Raw genomic sequence first — 8,953 nt, 5'->3', positions numbered from 1 at the left:
AAGAATCTAAAAGATAAAGTGAAATATGATGGCAAAAGCAAAATATATCAGAAACTTTTATATGTCAGATACCGTAGTCGTAATTGTAGTCGTAGTCAGATTGCTTTATCAGCAGGATGAAACAAGCAAGCCGTTAATACAGTAAGTGTCTGAACAGTAACATTGGAGCAACTTTTTCATAGAATTTTGTTTCTATTACTTCACAGACGGTTCCCACTGATTGAAAAATTAAGAAAATTGCTCAGAAAATTGTAAAATTACATGAAAACATAATTATTACGTACGTCTCAAAAGTGCAAAGTATACTAGACAGGAAAACGTACGTCGGGTAATATTATTCAGCTGAAGACAGCGGCTATTAAAATTGAAATATTATTTTAGAATAACCCTTCGAGGGAGGTTGTAGGCTATATACCTAACTACTAATAGGCGCGAATTATTATTGACAAATTATCCAAAAAAAATGCCCCTTTTGATAGCGTATGGGATTTTTTTTACACAGTCATCTCACACGAGGAAATCACTCTTTCCGATTCTTATTTATATTCTATATTTTAATTAAATTTTTGCCACATTTTGGAAATTACTTTTTAATATATTTTCATTACTTATATAACTTTATATTTCTATAGAAAAAATGGCAGTTTTTATACATAAGCTTTATGTAAATTTTCGTTAATTTTTTTTTTAAATAATAAACGTACAATATCAGGAGATAAGTTTCAGAAATCTGTAAATTAAAACTTTCTGAAACATAATTTACCCGGCACTTCTGAGTAACACATTTAATTCCTATCAAACCGAGTCTAATACAATGTACCTAATCCTTAGCTAATAATAATTTAAATTTTGTCCTCTATAAAATAACAATCGTTTTTGCTCGCAAACCGATATATATACATATATATATATATGTATCATGCTGTATATGTATGTGTATTTGTACTCGATAGTTGATATTGTTCTAGGTGACACTAATTGTCACTTCTCTGTGTACACTTCCCTACCGCTTTCACTACGCTGTGTCCTATATGCCCAAAGGTTGTCTGGAAGATATCGCTCCTCTAGCGATAAGACCGCCTTTGTATACTGTTTTTTATTTGTAATTTGTAATATGTTATTGTGTTGATTGTTGTTGTGTACAATAAAGAGTATTATTATTAACTAGCGACCCGCCCCGGCTTCTCACGGGTGCAATGCTAATACTAAATAATACTACATTCTAGCCTTTATGTTGACCCGACTTCTTAATAATATTCGTGCCAAATTTGAAGTAAACCAGTTAAACCTTTTCCTCAACAAAAACTTGCTTCTCAGTCCTCTCCAATCTGGCTTCCGCAAAGGTCATAGTACGGTTTCAGCTCTAGTCAAAGTTACTGATGATATTCGATTAGCTATGGACAATAAACAACTCACAATTTTGACTCTACTTGATTTCAGTAATGCATTCAATTGTGTTGATTATGACATCCTACTGAGTGTGTTGCGTTCCTTCAACATATCTCCATCGGTGATAGATTGGTTTCTGAGTTATCTCAGGGGGCGTCGTCAACGCATATGTCTTGATGAGGCTTTCTCCTCATGGTGCGACGTCCAATCTGGGGTACCTCAAGGCGGCGTTTTATCTCCTTTGCTTTTTTCAATTTTTATTAATTCAATTACTCACTATATTTCTTCTCACTACCACATGTATGCAGACGATATTCAGATTTATCGCCATTCCACGCCTGAGGATATTGTGAGTGCAATCAACTTAATTAATATGGACCTTAAAAAAATTTCTGATTGGAGCAAGCGATATGGGCTTAGTATCAACCCTGGCAAGTCGGAAGTCATTGTTATAGGCAGTCCTGGCATGATCGCAAAAATAAATAATTTACCACCTATTACCTATAATGATACTAGCTTGCCTTACTGCTCCACTGTCAGAGATCTCGGCATTCACTTAGACAAGACGCTGTCATGGTCGGATCATTTAAAGGTAATTACTAAGAAAACTTTTGCGACACTGAGTTCGTTACGTCGCCTTAAATCCGTTCTGCCAATCCCTACAAAAATTATGTTAGCAAACTCTCTTCTCTTATCCATTCTAGATTATGCAGATGCGAGCTACACTAATTTGACCGAGGACCAACTTAATAGGCTTGAGCGACTTCAAAATCTTGCCATTCGGTTCATATTTTGCCTACGCAAATTTGACCATGTTTCGGAGTTTCGTTCCAAGCTCAAGTGGCTTCCTATACGCCTTCGCCGGAACCTACATATTCTTTCTCTGTTGTACTGTGTGCTATTTAATCCAAATTCTCCTTCTTATTTAAAAGATAAATTTATATATCTCGGCGGAGCTTCAGAATTAAGAACATCTCGAAGACTTATGCTGAAGCTACCCGTACATAAGTCCAAGTACTTTAGTCAGTCTTTTACTGTTCAGGCTATTAAATTATGGAATAGTCTGCCCTTAGCCATAAGGGAGGCCAAATCACTGTTGACTTTTAAAAAAAACGTTAAGGATTATTATCTTAAGACGGAGACGATTTAGTGTATATATGGTGCAATCTCTTTTCTTTTTTTTTTCTCTTCTCATTTTGTTTATAATATATGTATATTTGTGTTTATATCATTTCACTTAATTGTTATCTTCAATTTACGTTCATTGCTTACACACTTTATTAGTTTATAATAGAATATATATTTATATTATATTTTTATTCTTCTTTTTATTTATTTATGTATTTTTTATGATAGTGCTAATGATAATAATAAATTCTTTATTTTATTATAAGTATTTGAATGTAGACATTTGTATGTAAGTTTATTATACATCTACACCACCTACCCAATTTAGATAATAAGTTTCCTTTCTATGTATGGGTTGTCTGGAAGAAATGGCTAATTAGCCATAAGTCCGCCCATTGTACTTCACTGTCTGTAACTATCTTTATGCTTTGTTTGTAATATATTTGTGGTGTACAATAAAGTATAAAATAAATAAATAAATCCATACAGTACTTTTTGAGTTTATTCCGGGCATACATACAGACAAACAGACAAATTCTAAAAACCATATTTTTGGTTTCGGTATCGATTGTAGATCACACCCCAAGTATTCTTTTAAAAAAATATTCAATGTACTGTATTAATGTATGTGTGTATTGTATGTAATTTTTGACTTTCCTACCATTTTATTATATGTACAGATATAGGAAGTTGGCAAGGGCGAACTTATCTCTAAAAGACATCTCTTCCAGTCTTCTGACTACAGAACTATTGGTCAGATCTTGATCAAATTTAACCGGAACCACGTGACAAGGACCAGCTTTCAAGAAAAAGAGTCAACTAAATCAGTACACGCAGTAAAAACGAGGCAGCATAAAAAAACAAGTGTGCTTTAGACCACACGACTGAAGTAAAACTTACGAAACGTAACTCCCTCTCTTTCTATCTTCACTAACTTATATCTCCCTCTCAACTTCCGTTCGCCTCGCCCGATCAAACTTTTCGTAACCCTCTTGTGGCGACATCTATCACGCGAAATACGAACGACTACGAACTACGTAATTAGAGAAAACTGACGTATGCTACATCGCGCTATCAGAGTTTTCAAAGTGATTAAGTATATATACAAGATCCCGACAACAACCGTCGGGGCGTTAGCCCGCCAGATACAACTTCCGTCTGGTCGGAGGATCCTCCCTTTTCTTCACACTACCAAACACTCATCAAGCACTCACCAACTTACTAACTCACTCCTAAGCCAAGAGTGCGTAAAAGAGTTTTACTTCAAAATACAGTCTAATTGAAAAGATCCTTTTTTTGATTAAAAATAGCCTATAACAAGCAAGTTAACTTTTACATTATTGTCATATGTGAAGTTATAGTAGACTTGATTAGCTTTGAAAATTATCCCCTGATATATTATAGGAAGCCCGTGACAGACATTTTTCATAATTTACTTGTATAGACGTAACAAAGTATTTAATTTTGATTTTGATGACTATCAAACATATGTGGTTCTACATACAATCTTGCTGTGTGGTTACGACATTAAGAATATAGCCACCCCCTCTCTTCCCGTGGGTGTCGTAAGAGGCGACTAAGGGATAGCACAGTTCCACTACCACCTTGGAACTTAAAAAGCCGACCGATGGCGGGATATCCATCCAACTGCTGGCTTTGAAATACACAGACCGAAGACGGATAACAGCGCTTTCAGTGCGACAAAGCCAGCCCTGCGGTCACCAACCCGCCTGCCCAGCGTGGTGACTATGGGCAAAAGACATGAGTTCACTCCATTTTTGGCGCGAACTTGTGGAGGCCTACGTCCAGTAGTGGACTGTATTAGGCTGAACTGACGATGATGATATATAATCTGTATTGATGACGCGAGTTTAAAGACACGCTGGGGCAACGGTCACAGCACTTGTATATTATATAACAGACAGTACTTTGTACTTACGTTACTTTGTATTGGCTATATAAATGTTTGTCGTGGTCTGGGTTTTTGTGTGTATCCAGACTCCCGATACAGGAGTAAATTCTAATTGGAGCCACTGAGTGCAAAGCGTTTTGTTTAATCCTATAATACTGGGTATAATATATGTATTTATTTATGTATATTGATCAAAAAAAAAATAGCTATATCAATTGGCTGTTAACTACACACAAACATTAAGCCCGTCATAGGAACAGACGACCGTGTGTGTATTTCAAAATATTTTTATAATGGATTATAATTAATGTAATTAATTCAATATTTGTTATTAGACCTTTCGATAACTTGTCTTGAACGGATTCGGAATCAGACAAGACGCCATCTATTGGCGTCTGTATAAATATAGATTCCAACAGATGGCGTTGGAGAGCGAATGTTAATTTTAAGAAAACTAAATATAGACAATAATTTTAAGATATTTTGTCATTCAATTAGTAACGTCCCACTGCGGGGCAAAAGATTCTTTATGTAGGAGAAGGATCAGGGCATAATCCACCACGCTGCTCCACTGCGGGTTGGCGGATATAGTCTATAGCGGTTAACTAGTAACGATCGCTATCAAGTGTTAACGATAAAAACTGGGACCGATAGCTTAACGTGCTCTCCCAAGGGAATAACATACAACAACTCCCAAACAAATATTTGTAAAAAAACAAATATCTGCAATATGTAAAAAAAAAATCTTATTATGTAAGTAATTTTAAATATTCCTATCACAGGCTTCCTAACTATGTATACAATGTGTCCGGTTTCCGATGTCCGATACTTTAAGGGGTTAAAATACAATTAATTTTATCGACAAATCAGGGATTAATGATTTTTTTTTGCCATCAATAAAAAAATGGCAGTACTTTAAAAAAAATTGTCGGCGGAGCATAGATGCTTGTATTAATTTAACAATATCTACACAAGTAGAAGACTTTCAAACACAAAAGTGGTCTCAAATGTTAGTTAATAGTGTAGACAATAAATCTAGATTAAAAATATTATTTTCTAATTTTTCAGTATTAGTAAAAAACATTTTTGAAAAAATAAATTAGACAAAAAATTGATGTAATTATTCAGATTCTTAGCTTTAAAAAAAAAACCATCGTGTTAACCATTTTTTTTTATTTGTTTTTATAATAATACAGGATATTTGCTATAAATGCACATTTAAATCTTAACTCTGAGTTAGATAGTTTCGGAGCTATGATAATTTGAATGTAACTGTTCAAAGTGCATATTAGATAACTGTACAGTTGTACACCTATTCCAGTGAGTAAGATAAATTCTTCAATAATTCAAGGAACCGTAAGCAAGCACAATAAGATCCTTTGTGTGAGCAGGTAAAAACGCTGTGCACAACAGTGCGAGCGAGACAGAATAACGGCTGTCTCCAGGTAAAAAGGGTGCAGTGTGCGCTTGTGCCGTCGAGCAGTCGTCCCTCGCTCTGCGTTGTGATAACATTCCTGTGCTGTTTTAACTAAATCTACTTACTTTACATAATTGTTGTTTGTTGTTAGACTTTGTTACGTTTTTTGTTTTGTTGTTGAACTGTTACTTTTTGTTAATTACAATGAACGAGTACTCAAGCCAGCATATCGCTGACATCCATTTCGTGTATGGATTGTGTGACGGGAGTGCAAATAGAGCTGTTGTAGAGTATGCACGAAGATTTCCTAACAGACGTACGCCGAATGCTCGCACTTTCGTGAGAATTCATTTGAGACTTGCGGAAAATGGAATAAGAAAGCTCGGTAACGAACGTACTCGTGTTTTGTCGCTCCAAGATGAACAGGAAATATTGCAAATGATTACTCAAGACCCTAGCCTGAGCATTAGACGCATAGCTAATCGTCTCAGTCTATCGAAATGGTCGGTGTGGAGAATTTTAAAAAGAGAAGGATTACATCCTTACCATTTTCGAAGGGTGCAAGAAATACTGGAACCGGATTGTGTAAGAAGAGCAATTTTTTGTTCGTGGATATTGAGAGAAACGCGATATGATCCAAACTTTTTAAAAAGAATTATGTGGACAGACGAGGCCACTTTCACGCGATCGGGGTATACGAACTACCGTAACGAACACCTTTGGCTTCAAGAAAATCCACATGCGATCCGCCCAAGTTCTTTTCAACACAAATTTTCTGTTAACGTTTGGGCCGGAATGATTGACGACACTCTAATTGGACCAATCATTTTACCGGAGACAATGAATAGCCCAAGATTTCTAAATTTCCTGGAAACGGATTTTTTGGATGTTCTATTGGAATTACCATTGGCCTACAGGACCAGAATGATTCTGCAATTAGATGGTGCTCCGGCACACTTCGCGCTTCGTGTGCGTAATCATTTAAACGCACACTATTCGTCGTGGATCGGACGCGGAGGAACAATTGCTTGGCCACCGCGGTCGCCAGATTTAACACCTCTTGATTTTTTTTTGTGGGGCACACTCAAACGAAGAGTGTATGTAAATGTGCCAAATACACGAGAGGAGTTAGCAGAAAGAATAATACAAGCAGCAAACGAATTGCGAGAAGACAGGGCAATGATCCAGCGCTCTACGCAACACGTTGCACTAAGAGCAACAGCATGTCTGCAGAGACAAGGAGGTCACTTTGAGCAGTTTTTGTAACTATTTTGCCAAATTAAATGCAATTGATATAAATTATTTTGTTTTATTTCATTTGCTAGTATATCCACGCTTTTCAAGTAAGTATGTTTACACTGTCATAGCTCCTAAACTATCTAACTCAGAGTTAAGATTTAAATGTGCATTTATAGCAAATATCCTGTATTATTATAAAAACAAATAAAAAAAAATGGTTAACACGATAGTTTTTTTTTTAAAGCTAAGAATCTGAAAAATTACATCAATTTTTTGTCTAATTTATTTTTTCAAAAATGTTTTTTACTAATACTGAAAAATTAGAAAATAATATTTTTAATCTAGATTTATTGTCTACACTATTAACTAACATTTGAGACCACTTTTGTGTTTGAAAGTCTTCTACTTGTGTAGATATTGTTAAATTAATACAAGCATCTATGCTCCGCCGACAATTTTTTTTAAAGTACTGCCATTTTTTTATTGATGGCAAAAAAAAATCATTAATCCCTGATTTGTCGATAAAATTAATTGTATTTTAACCCCTTAAAGTATCGGACATCGGAAACCGGACACATTGTATATACAATTTGATATTTTACAATTTAATAAAGTATCAAGACTATTTTATCCTAAATATAACAATAAAGAATCTTGTCCATTAAATTATATATAACAAAAATTCTATATATTTAATATTTACTATCTAGTTCACAATAAGACATACGACTTGGTGTTACAATATTTGATTTTCATTACAATATAATTATACTGTACAAAACTCTCTAAAATTTCTACCAAAAACACTTATTTATCGTAAATCTCTTATTGCTAACATTGTTGGTAAAATTTTCTATCATAAGTTCAAAAGAACACCAAAATCGATACATATTAAATATGATAACATGTCAAATTGAATCAGATTACTAAATTGAGAAAATAATTAAAAAAAGTTTGTGTGTCAGCTCTGATCTGACACGCGAAAGGAGTTTACTCCCAAGAACGATGATATTTAAAAATATATTCAAATCTTTCTCGAAAGAGACGTTGCACAGTAAAGTCTCTAAGGCACTTCAGCGTTACTGTTTCAGATCTCACTCCCGGCCATACATAAAGGAGTAAACTCCGCAAAGAAATGATAACGCGATAATCGCACAATCACTGCGCGATAAATTGCCAAACGACTTCGTTAGATACCATTAAATTTCCCAGCAATTATGTACTTTCGTATGTTTATTTATTGTGCAATGTACATACATACAACTATCCATATATACATGGGACAGTTGTACACGCCTTGTAACTGAACGGCAAATTCAATAATTAATCGAAATATTTCTTACTAGACTTGAACTTTAAAATCATATTGACAGCAATAATTGCATTGCAATCGCTCCGCTATCGCAGAACACGTATATCTTGCATTGAAATTAACTCAAAAATTGATATTTAAAAATTGATTCAAATTCTCACTAGACAGTAAAGTTTTACACCGTATTGACAGCAATGATTGCATTACAATTGCTCGGCTATTGCAACATATATGTGACAATTAGATAGCAGAGCAGAATAGATCAAAGTCTGGTAACTCTGATATGTATTAAATATAATTTATTGATTTTATTTGAATGTTTGTTGAAAAATGTTTAAAATTTATGAATAATTTTTTTATGTTGTCTGGAGGCCGTGTCATGAAAATTGGAAATTGGTATAACCATTTACTAAAAGCATTATTATTATTTCCAATCTTTTTTTTAATACTTTGGCGCTAGCACTTTTTACACATATGGGTGTGTCAAATTAAAAAAAAAGCAATAAAAAACAATATGTGTATATTAATAAATACTTATTCAATAAAAATTTCTGAG

This window comes from Melitaea cinxia, chromosome 30 (assembly GCF_905220565.1).
Source record: "Melitaea cinxia chromosome 30, ilMelCinx1.1, whole genome shotgun sequence".
Lineage (NCBI taxonomy): Eukaryota > Metazoa > Arthropoda > Insecta > Lepidoptera > Nymphalidae > Melitaea > Melitaea cinxia.
The sequence above is the reverse complement of the archived record's forward strand: the minus strand, read 5'-3'. Positions refer to the sequence as shown.